This window comes from Tenrec ecaudatus, chromosome 15 (genome assembly GCF_050624435.1).
Source record: "Tenrec ecaudatus isolate mTenEca1 chromosome 15, mTenEca1.hap1, whole genome shotgun sequence".
NCBI classification, from domain to species: Eukaryota; Metazoa; Chordata; class Mammalia; order Afrosoricida; family Tenrecidae; genus Tenrec; species Tenrec ecaudatus.
The window spans coordinates 6131915-6140539 of record NC_134544.1 but is presented as its reverse complement, the minus strand read 5'-3'; the positions used below and the strand labels follow the sequence as shown (position 1 = coordinate 6140539).

Sequence of the window (8625 nt, the reverse complement as noted above, 5' to 3'; positions counted from 1 at the left end):
ACACAGGGCATAAACAAGAAATATCAGAAACTTATAGAGGAAAACTGACACTTGAGAAAGTAGAGATAATTCAGGAAAGAAAATAGAGCTATAAACATGTGCAATTCATGTCTTCAGACAGATACTTTGTCTGTAAAGAGTTTAGTTTGTGCTTCTGGGTCCCCGTCTACACTTCACCACTCTCCACTTTCTTTTCTTCTAATTCCAACCATCTGCTCAAGTGGATTTCAAGTTCCAACATCAGAGCGGAAGACAACAGTCTTAAAGGCGCTAATGCATTAGCTTCAAATCTGGAAAGGATCAAAGCCCTCGGTTTCAAATTTTCTACTGATAAATTTTGCAGATACTGAATTTTAATGGTCAAACTCCATACTCGAGTAATACCCATGATAGGATACTCAGAAAATCTGAAGCCAAATTTCAATTACAGTTGATATACTCACAAATTAAGGCAATATGTCCTGATATTTTTCTTATAAGCTAACAGTTTGCTTCATTTTGACATTTGTAAGGCTTTCATAGAAAACCAGTGGCCTTTCCCAGGCTACTGCCGAAGATGGCGGAGAGGCAGGTCCTGGTGCTCAATGGCCGCGGCCATCTCCTGGGCCGGCTGGCGGCCATTGTGGCCAAGCAAGTGCTGCTGGGCCGCAAGGTGCTGGTGGTGCGCTGAGAGGGCATCAACATTTCAGGAAACTTCTACAGAAACAAGTTGAAGTACCTGGCTTTCCTCAGGAAGCGCATGAACACCAACCCCTCCCACGGCCCCTACCACTTCCGGGCCCCAAGCCGCATCTTCTGGAGAACCGTGCGAGGCATGCTGCCCCACAAGACCAAGCGGGGCCAGGCTGCCCTGGACCGGCTCAAAGTGTTTGATGGGATCCCGACCCCCTATGACAAGAAAAAGCGGATGGTGGTCCCTGCTGCCCTCAAGATGGTGCGACTGAAGCCCACACGCAAGTTTGCTTACCTGGGCCAACTAGCCCATGAGGTGGGCTGGAAGTACCAGGCGGTGACAGCAACCCTGGAGGAGAAGAGGAAAGAGAAGGCCAAGATCCATTACAGGAAGAAGAAGCAGCTCATGAGACTGCGGAAACAGGCCGAGAAGAACTTGGAGACAAAGATCAACAAGTACACAGATCTTCTAAAGACCCATGGACTCCTGGTCTGAGCCCAATAAAGACCTAGTCCTTCAAAAAAAAAGAAAACCAGTGGCATTTTCTGTTAGCATTATTCTCATTGACATATTAATTTAATATGAATAAACTAGAAATCTGTGCTATGCTTTAAACAGTAATTAAATTAATTGCCAGCTTCAAGTATAAATACATACACACATATATAAACTCTATGCACACAAGATATTTAGTATTTCACTATTAAATCAATAATTTCTAGTTAAGCAAACTAAAATATTTACACATCACACAAAAAATCAGATTCGTTTCAAAACAAGAACTTGTTGGATTTCTCCTCATTATTTATTCCTGACATTAGTTTTTAAAATCTGGTAAAAGCAAGATTTTAAAAGTTAATTCAATTTATGAACATTGATAAAGACTTTTCAAAATTTCCTGTACATATCTCAAGTAATATACTGATCCTGGACACTTCTTCCTCTTCATATATATAATATATTATATAATTATATTCCATTATATATTATAACATATTATATAAAATATTATATATAATTATATTATATTATTTAGTAATGAATTCAACAAAATCATCTGCCAACAAGATCAGCAAGTAACACTTATTGTAGCATTAGTTTAAAAACTAAAAGCAATGAATTAAAGATTGTCAGTGGGCCCAAAAACATCACTAGGCAGATTGTGTGAAATATGCGATTTCTCCTATTTTTCCATGAAATACGTAAAACTGTACTTTACAATCAGCAAGTGTTTCAGCCTATTTACCAGTTTTGTCACTCGATCATCACTATGAAATCAAAGATAACTGTTTCTTAGCTTATTTCTGTTGAATTTTGAGAAAATTTTATTGAATCCTTCTTGTTCATCTGTTCACCAGTTTTATTTTATACAATTCTGTCTGAATATCACAGGACAGCTTTTGTAAAAACAACATAACACACTATATTTAGCATTCCTACAAGTTAAAAATTTAAAGAGTCTAGTTTTCACAGAAGCCAATACCTGAATATAGTTTAGGGATATTTCCAACACAGAGTTTTTATTTTATTTTATTTTGAGAAAGCAGTTTGAAATTGGCCAATATTCTTCAGAACATCTAAATATATTTGTTCTGAAACAGATAACTTTTTAAAAAGTCTTCATGGCAATTTTCACTGCTGTATATAATAACAATGTAAGTGAGGAGCTGTGGTGTGGGCAAATATTTCCTTATACCTGCGTGAAAATACGAATGTAATATTTAAAATTTGAAAAATGTTTCGTTTAATAAAAAAATTATATCTCATTATTTTAAGAATACATTTTTCAAATATACTAATTTTATTTTACCAAGAATTGATGAAGAGGCTTTTGGGGTAAATAGATGGAAATCATTATTTTAAAGTAAAAAAAAGTGACAAGAAAGGCTATAAGAAATTAATTACCTAATCATATTAGAATCGCTAAAAATTAAATGTGACATTAATTGAGCATCTACTAAATTTTGTTTGGGAATTTACAAGAAGACACCTTACTCTCTGACACCCAAAGTACTATGTCCCAGACATGAAAAAGTTATTTTTTTACAGTATTTCAATGTGGGAGCTAATATTTAATTTTATACATTAACAAAACAGATAAATCAAATATAATTTATCCATTGTCCACTATAGAGCAAGTATATGGTTGTACCAATAAATTATAAGAAGAAAAAGATGGGAAGAAACAGAGTCCCAGTATCAAAAAGAATCAGTGGCTATCCAGCCATTTAAAAGGGAGCATATGATCAGGAACCAATGGAATTGTAGAAGGAAATCCAGATAATATTTGCTACACTGAAAATATTAGTGAAAAGCAAGCAAGAAACTCTCCAGGAATTGAATAAATGAAATACGACAATCTACACTAGAGGCATTCACCCATTTTGTCAAGAAATTTGTGAGATCACTTTTCCTGGAGAACAAACTGAAAGTAACTCAGAGATGTCCCCATTCTAAAGAAATGTGACCTAATGTAAGGCACAAATTATCAGACAAGATCATTATTAATATCAATGCAAGTAAAAATTTTATTGATGATAATTCCAGATTTTCCCAGCAGCACCTCCACAGAGAGCTGCCAGTAATTCAAGACTGGTTCAGAAGAGGATTGGAAATGAGAAATAGCATTTCTGATGTCAGGTGGATTTTGTCTGAAAGCAGAGAATACCAGAAAGAAGTATGTGTTGTACTGACTATGCAAAGGTATTTGACTGGGTGGATCATAACAAACTGCATAGCATTGAAATGACTGGTAATCCAAGAACACTAAATTGTGTTCATGTGGAACCTGTAGTTAGACTAAGAGGCAGTCAGTCTTTGGAAGAAAGAGAGAGAGAGAGAGAGAGAATACTAAATGGCTTAAATTTAGGAAAATTGTGCATCCAGGTTCTATCCTTTCACCATATGTATTCAACTGCTATGCTGAGAATATATAGAAGCAGAATTATATAAAGATGTCAGCATAAAACTTTGGAACAAGGCTCATGAACCACCTGTAATATGATACAAGATTTGAAGCACTTACTGCTAAAGGTCAAAGAATATAATCCTCAGCAAGGATTTCATCTTCATATAAAGAAAGTGAGAACCCTCACTACTGGATCAATGAGCAACATCAGGAAAATGGAGAAAATATTGAATTTGTTAAGGAGTTCATTTTCCTGGGATCCATGATCAATGGCCATGGAACCAGCAGTCGGGAAGTCAAACCACGTGTTGCATTGGGCAAATCAGCTGCCAGAATATCAGAGAGTCTTTGAGGACTTAGGTGTACCTGATCTCAGCCACACTACTTTCCATCGCCTCACATACATGGGGAAGTGGCGATGAACAAGAGATAGGACAGAAGAATGAACACATTTGAATTGCACTGTAGGTGAGAATATTGCATATACCACGGACTGCCAGAAAAACAAACTCTTCCGTGTTAGAAGAAGGCAAATGGAAGGGAGGATGGGGGGACTTTGTCTCACATACTGTGAACATGTTATCAGAAGGAACACATGCCTAAAGAAGGGCATCATACCTGTTCCAGCAGAGAGTCAGTGACAAAGAACAAGCCCCTCAATCTGACGTATTAACGTAGAGGCTGCAGAACTGCAAAGCACAGCAATCACGGTGACGATGGCATAGGACAGGGACATGTGCCCTTCTCTTGTCCGTGGTTCACAGTGAGTTAGCACAGACCTGACGGCACCAAATAACAACAACAGCGTCACCTGCTACCACTTAGGTTGGGGCACAGAACTGGCATTAAACGTGCATACCGCTCGATGTGCACGCTGCTTCTACCAACTGTACAGAAGAGTAGATCATCTGCCTCCCTTCAAAGCTGGTAGGCTGGTGACATGCAAACAAACTGAACAAGCAAAAATAAAGACCCTCACAGTATAAAGCAAAATGTTTCTGTATCTGGCATAGATCAGAATCACACACACACACACACACACACACACACACACTGTTAATTCTGGCAGTTAATATCAAAATAAAATTTAGGGTTGAAGTACTTAATATGCCAGGTCCTTGCAGTCAATAGACAACCCAAAGTGATACGCTCATCCTCTGCACATCCAGCTAAAGATGTTTTTTCCCTTGATTATATTGAACTATGACATCAAGTACCTTCTTGAAAAGACCACTAAAGAAATTAATAGAGATTGATAAGAAAAGTCAATTTCCCATCAAACCCACCAGACAGAAACTTAGTGGAAATTCCTTAGTCCTATCAAAAAGAAGCACCCATCACGATTGTATCAGTGTAGCTTTAATTAACGCCCACAAATTATGAAAGTGTCCGAAATCAAAGGGTTGGACCTAAAGGCATGCAGCTTAGGGCTGTGGATGCTGCAACAGGCAAGCGTAAATGGATCATCTTAATTGGATACCATGACACAGGAAATCAAATCAAAGTGTCGCCAATTAAATGTCATCATGTCACTTGCAAGGGTGAAAAAAAAAACATCTTCCAAGTATTCAGGATATACCAGAGTCTTGCCCGGAGAGTGGCAAAAACACCAATTGCATGTCCCATGATTACTACCAATGGCTAAAGTCCTGAGGTCCCAACTGAAATAAGACATTCCCCTCAAATGCAACCTCACAGTTTCATAATATTTGTGCGTCCTTCAAAACATGCTCTAGACAGAACTAATAAAAATTCTAAAAATAGATCAAGCTGTATAAAAATACTAAAAACCAGAAAGTGAGCAAAACACCTTTCCTTCTGTGTGCTCCAAGTAATGTGTGTACATTTTCGACAACACTGGCAAAGCCATGCCATTTTTAAAAAGAGAAGGGGGAAAGATATAGTCTTAGAAATACTAGAAAAAGGAGGTGGGCCTCCTATACAATTATGACATATGCACGAAAGTTATTTGTGTAGTTTTCCTAAGTGGTGACATACGAGTATGCTAGACTATTTCAGAATGAATCAAAATGTAATAAGTGGATTTGCATATGCATTTTCAATGGCAGCACATGCAATAAAAGACCATAAAGCTTGATCTTCGAAGTTTAATTTGTATTTGAAAGTGAGGTTAAAGCCCACAGTGTTGTGCAGCCACTATGAAGAAAGCAAAAAATGAGATGAAAGCAGTGATGCACATTGGGAATCCTTGCACATGAAAAAGGAGTAGGATTTCCTAAGTGCTAGGATCCTTTGTAAGCAGAGCACAAACAGAGGAACGGGAGCTGGCGAGCTGCATGGTTAGAGACGGATTTCTAGACAAAGGTGATGGATGCCTGGGCAATAGGGGCCCTGTGTGCATTGCTCTCAGGGGAAGTAATTGGAGATCCATCAGGGGAAGACCACAGCTACAAAGAGAGTGGGGGGATGCACCAGAGAGCAGCATTTCCACGCATCAGGGCTCTGAGCTTGGTCCTCATGTACAATTTCAGAACCTGTGGGTGAGGGGGATACCTGTCTTTATTCTTCAAGGGCATATTTCTGGTTAGCCAGCAAATCTTGCTTGTGTTATTGAGGAGAGCAAATCATAATGGTGAATGGAGTTATGTTACAGGATAGACTCTGGCCTATGTGAGGCTTGGCTGTCTTATATCTGGCTTACCTAAATATTCATTATTGTGGGAAGCCAGCATGCCAAAGTCAATCTTAGACAAGGTAACCTTGTCCATTTTCACCTGTAGAAGTAGGTTGTGTGCATACGTAGGGGTGATATCTCTTATTGATATCATTGAAGGTCTCCAATCACGTTCACTAACATTTTCCCCATAACTGAAATAAGCAAATAGGTCTGTAATTACAGAATTAAAAGAAATGATAAATTCTTAGTCATGTTCTTGACTAAGAAGACAAATAGGAACAAAAATGGTGTATTCAATGTTCGTGTATGTTTAAATATTAATAAAGTTTGGCAATCATTTCATAACCAAGTTGATCTGAAGTTAGAATAATTATACGTGAATCAGTCATTACATCAATACTTAATGCACAATGTAAGGGGAATAGGTGAAGCAGTTAAAGAATAACAAGATTTTAATAAGAAGGAAAAAATTAGCTACTTGAGGGGCCCACAGAAGGTGTATCTTCTACTATGATTTTATTATGTCAAGTGATTTCAGATTAAGGTATGAGGCCAATTTGTGATAAAAGCTATAACTGATAGTCATTCACCAATTTCTTGCTATTAGATAGAAATCTGACATCATACACAAGGGAAAAAGAGACACAATGCCCATGCTTGTGTAGTTGAGGGGAATCAATATTTGTGCATAAATATATAAGTGAAAATTATATGCCATTTGTTCATTTGTGATTGCTGGATTTAAAGAGACCTGTATAGGAAACAACTTTCAGTTGTGGGATTTAGCTGATTTCCATATCTTATGTTTCTTTTTAAACCCATGAGTACTCCTCAGCTAGACAGAGCTCTTTAGCAAGAGCTAAAAAGCAGTCTTTTATTAAACCTAATAGCTTAATTACATCTTCCAACCTGGGGTCATTATGAGTAGACAGACAGAAAACTTAATGACAAAGAGGCCAAATATACTCAGGTTACGGACTCTTACCAGTTGGCAAGTAAAGCTGCTCATTGCCATCTTGAACCTAAAATCAATTGAGGTGGGAGGAAATATGATTATGGGGACCAGTCTCCAGCTGTCTTGAATGCGATGGATATAACTTTACTATTACACTTAAAGTAAAGAGTCCTGAGGGTGCTGTGGCTTAGGCTTTGGGCTACTCACTGAATGGTCAGTGGTTAAAACACACTTGAAATTCATTGAGAGAGAATCGAAACTGTCAGGTCCTATAGAGATGGGTAGATTCAGGGTTCCAGGGGAACAGTTCTACTGCCCCAGAATGCCTCCATGAATCAGAATCAACTCCATGGCAGTGGGCATTCTACTTACAAATTGACCTCATTTTCAGATTCTGAATTAAATATTTAGAATATAAGGCCTTCTCAGGATATTTGACACACACAAATATGAATAAAATAAATCCTAACAATTACCATTGATTTTATGTTTAAATAGGCAAGACCATGGAATGGATTTCAAGTCTTGGCAATGCTATAAAACAGAAAAGAACTGCCCCGTCTGGTTTCCAATGTTGTGATCTTTATGAAAGACCAGATCTTTTAATTAACCCCTGAGGATGTGTCCACTTCTCCACCATATATATATAAATTACAACTTTATTGTGTTCAAGCCAAAAAAAATTGATATAGTCAGTTACATTATGCATGTGGAAAATATGGGACTTTTTAAGGGCTTACATTTTTGGCATTTAAAAGAGGCTTTTCATTTCATATATAATTTAAATATTTCATTTAATTTTAATATATAATATTCATGAAGTAAAACAAAAACACGTACAACATGCTATGTTAAGAAACATTTTTTATTAGCAAGGTGTATAATGAACTTGCCGTTGCTTGAAAATATTTGAGGCCATCCCTGAGTTATGACCTCAGTATGCCTGCCTTTAAGTCGAGTTAGTAGGGAAGTTAAAACAGGTGCCTATGGCTCTTAATTTGCCTTGCATTTGGTGGTGGTGTTTAGACGACATTGAGTCAGTTCTCTTACGCATCGCAGAGCAAATGATAAGCAGGCATTCTCTATTTGAAAAGTGGTTCCTATGGGTGAGCCTATTGTGGCAGCCACTGGAGCAGTCCATCTTGTTGAGGGCCTTCCTTGTTATCGCTGCGTCTCCACTTTACCAAGCATGAGCTCCTTTTCCAGGGACCGGTGTCTCCTGATAACATATCCAAAGTATGTAGGACAATGTCTTGCCATCCCTGCCTCTAATGAGCACTCTGGCCTGACTTCCTCCAATACAGATCGATTTGTCCTTTATCGGCCCACCGTACTGTCAATATTCTTCTCGAGCACCACAATCCCAATGCGTCTCACTTCTTCTTCACTCTTCCATATTCAATGTCCAATTCTCATACGCATATGAGCTGATTGAAAATATCATGAATTGT

General features: G+C 37.9%; 1 pseudogene; it reads left to right on the top strand.

Annotated features, from left to right (window-relative positions):
* Positions 1-556: 556 nt before the first annotated feature.
* LOC142427436 (large ribosomal subunit protein uL13-like) lies at positions 557-1168 on the top strand (annotated as a pseudogene).
* The last annotated feature ends 7457 nt before the right edge of the window (positions 1169-8625 follow it).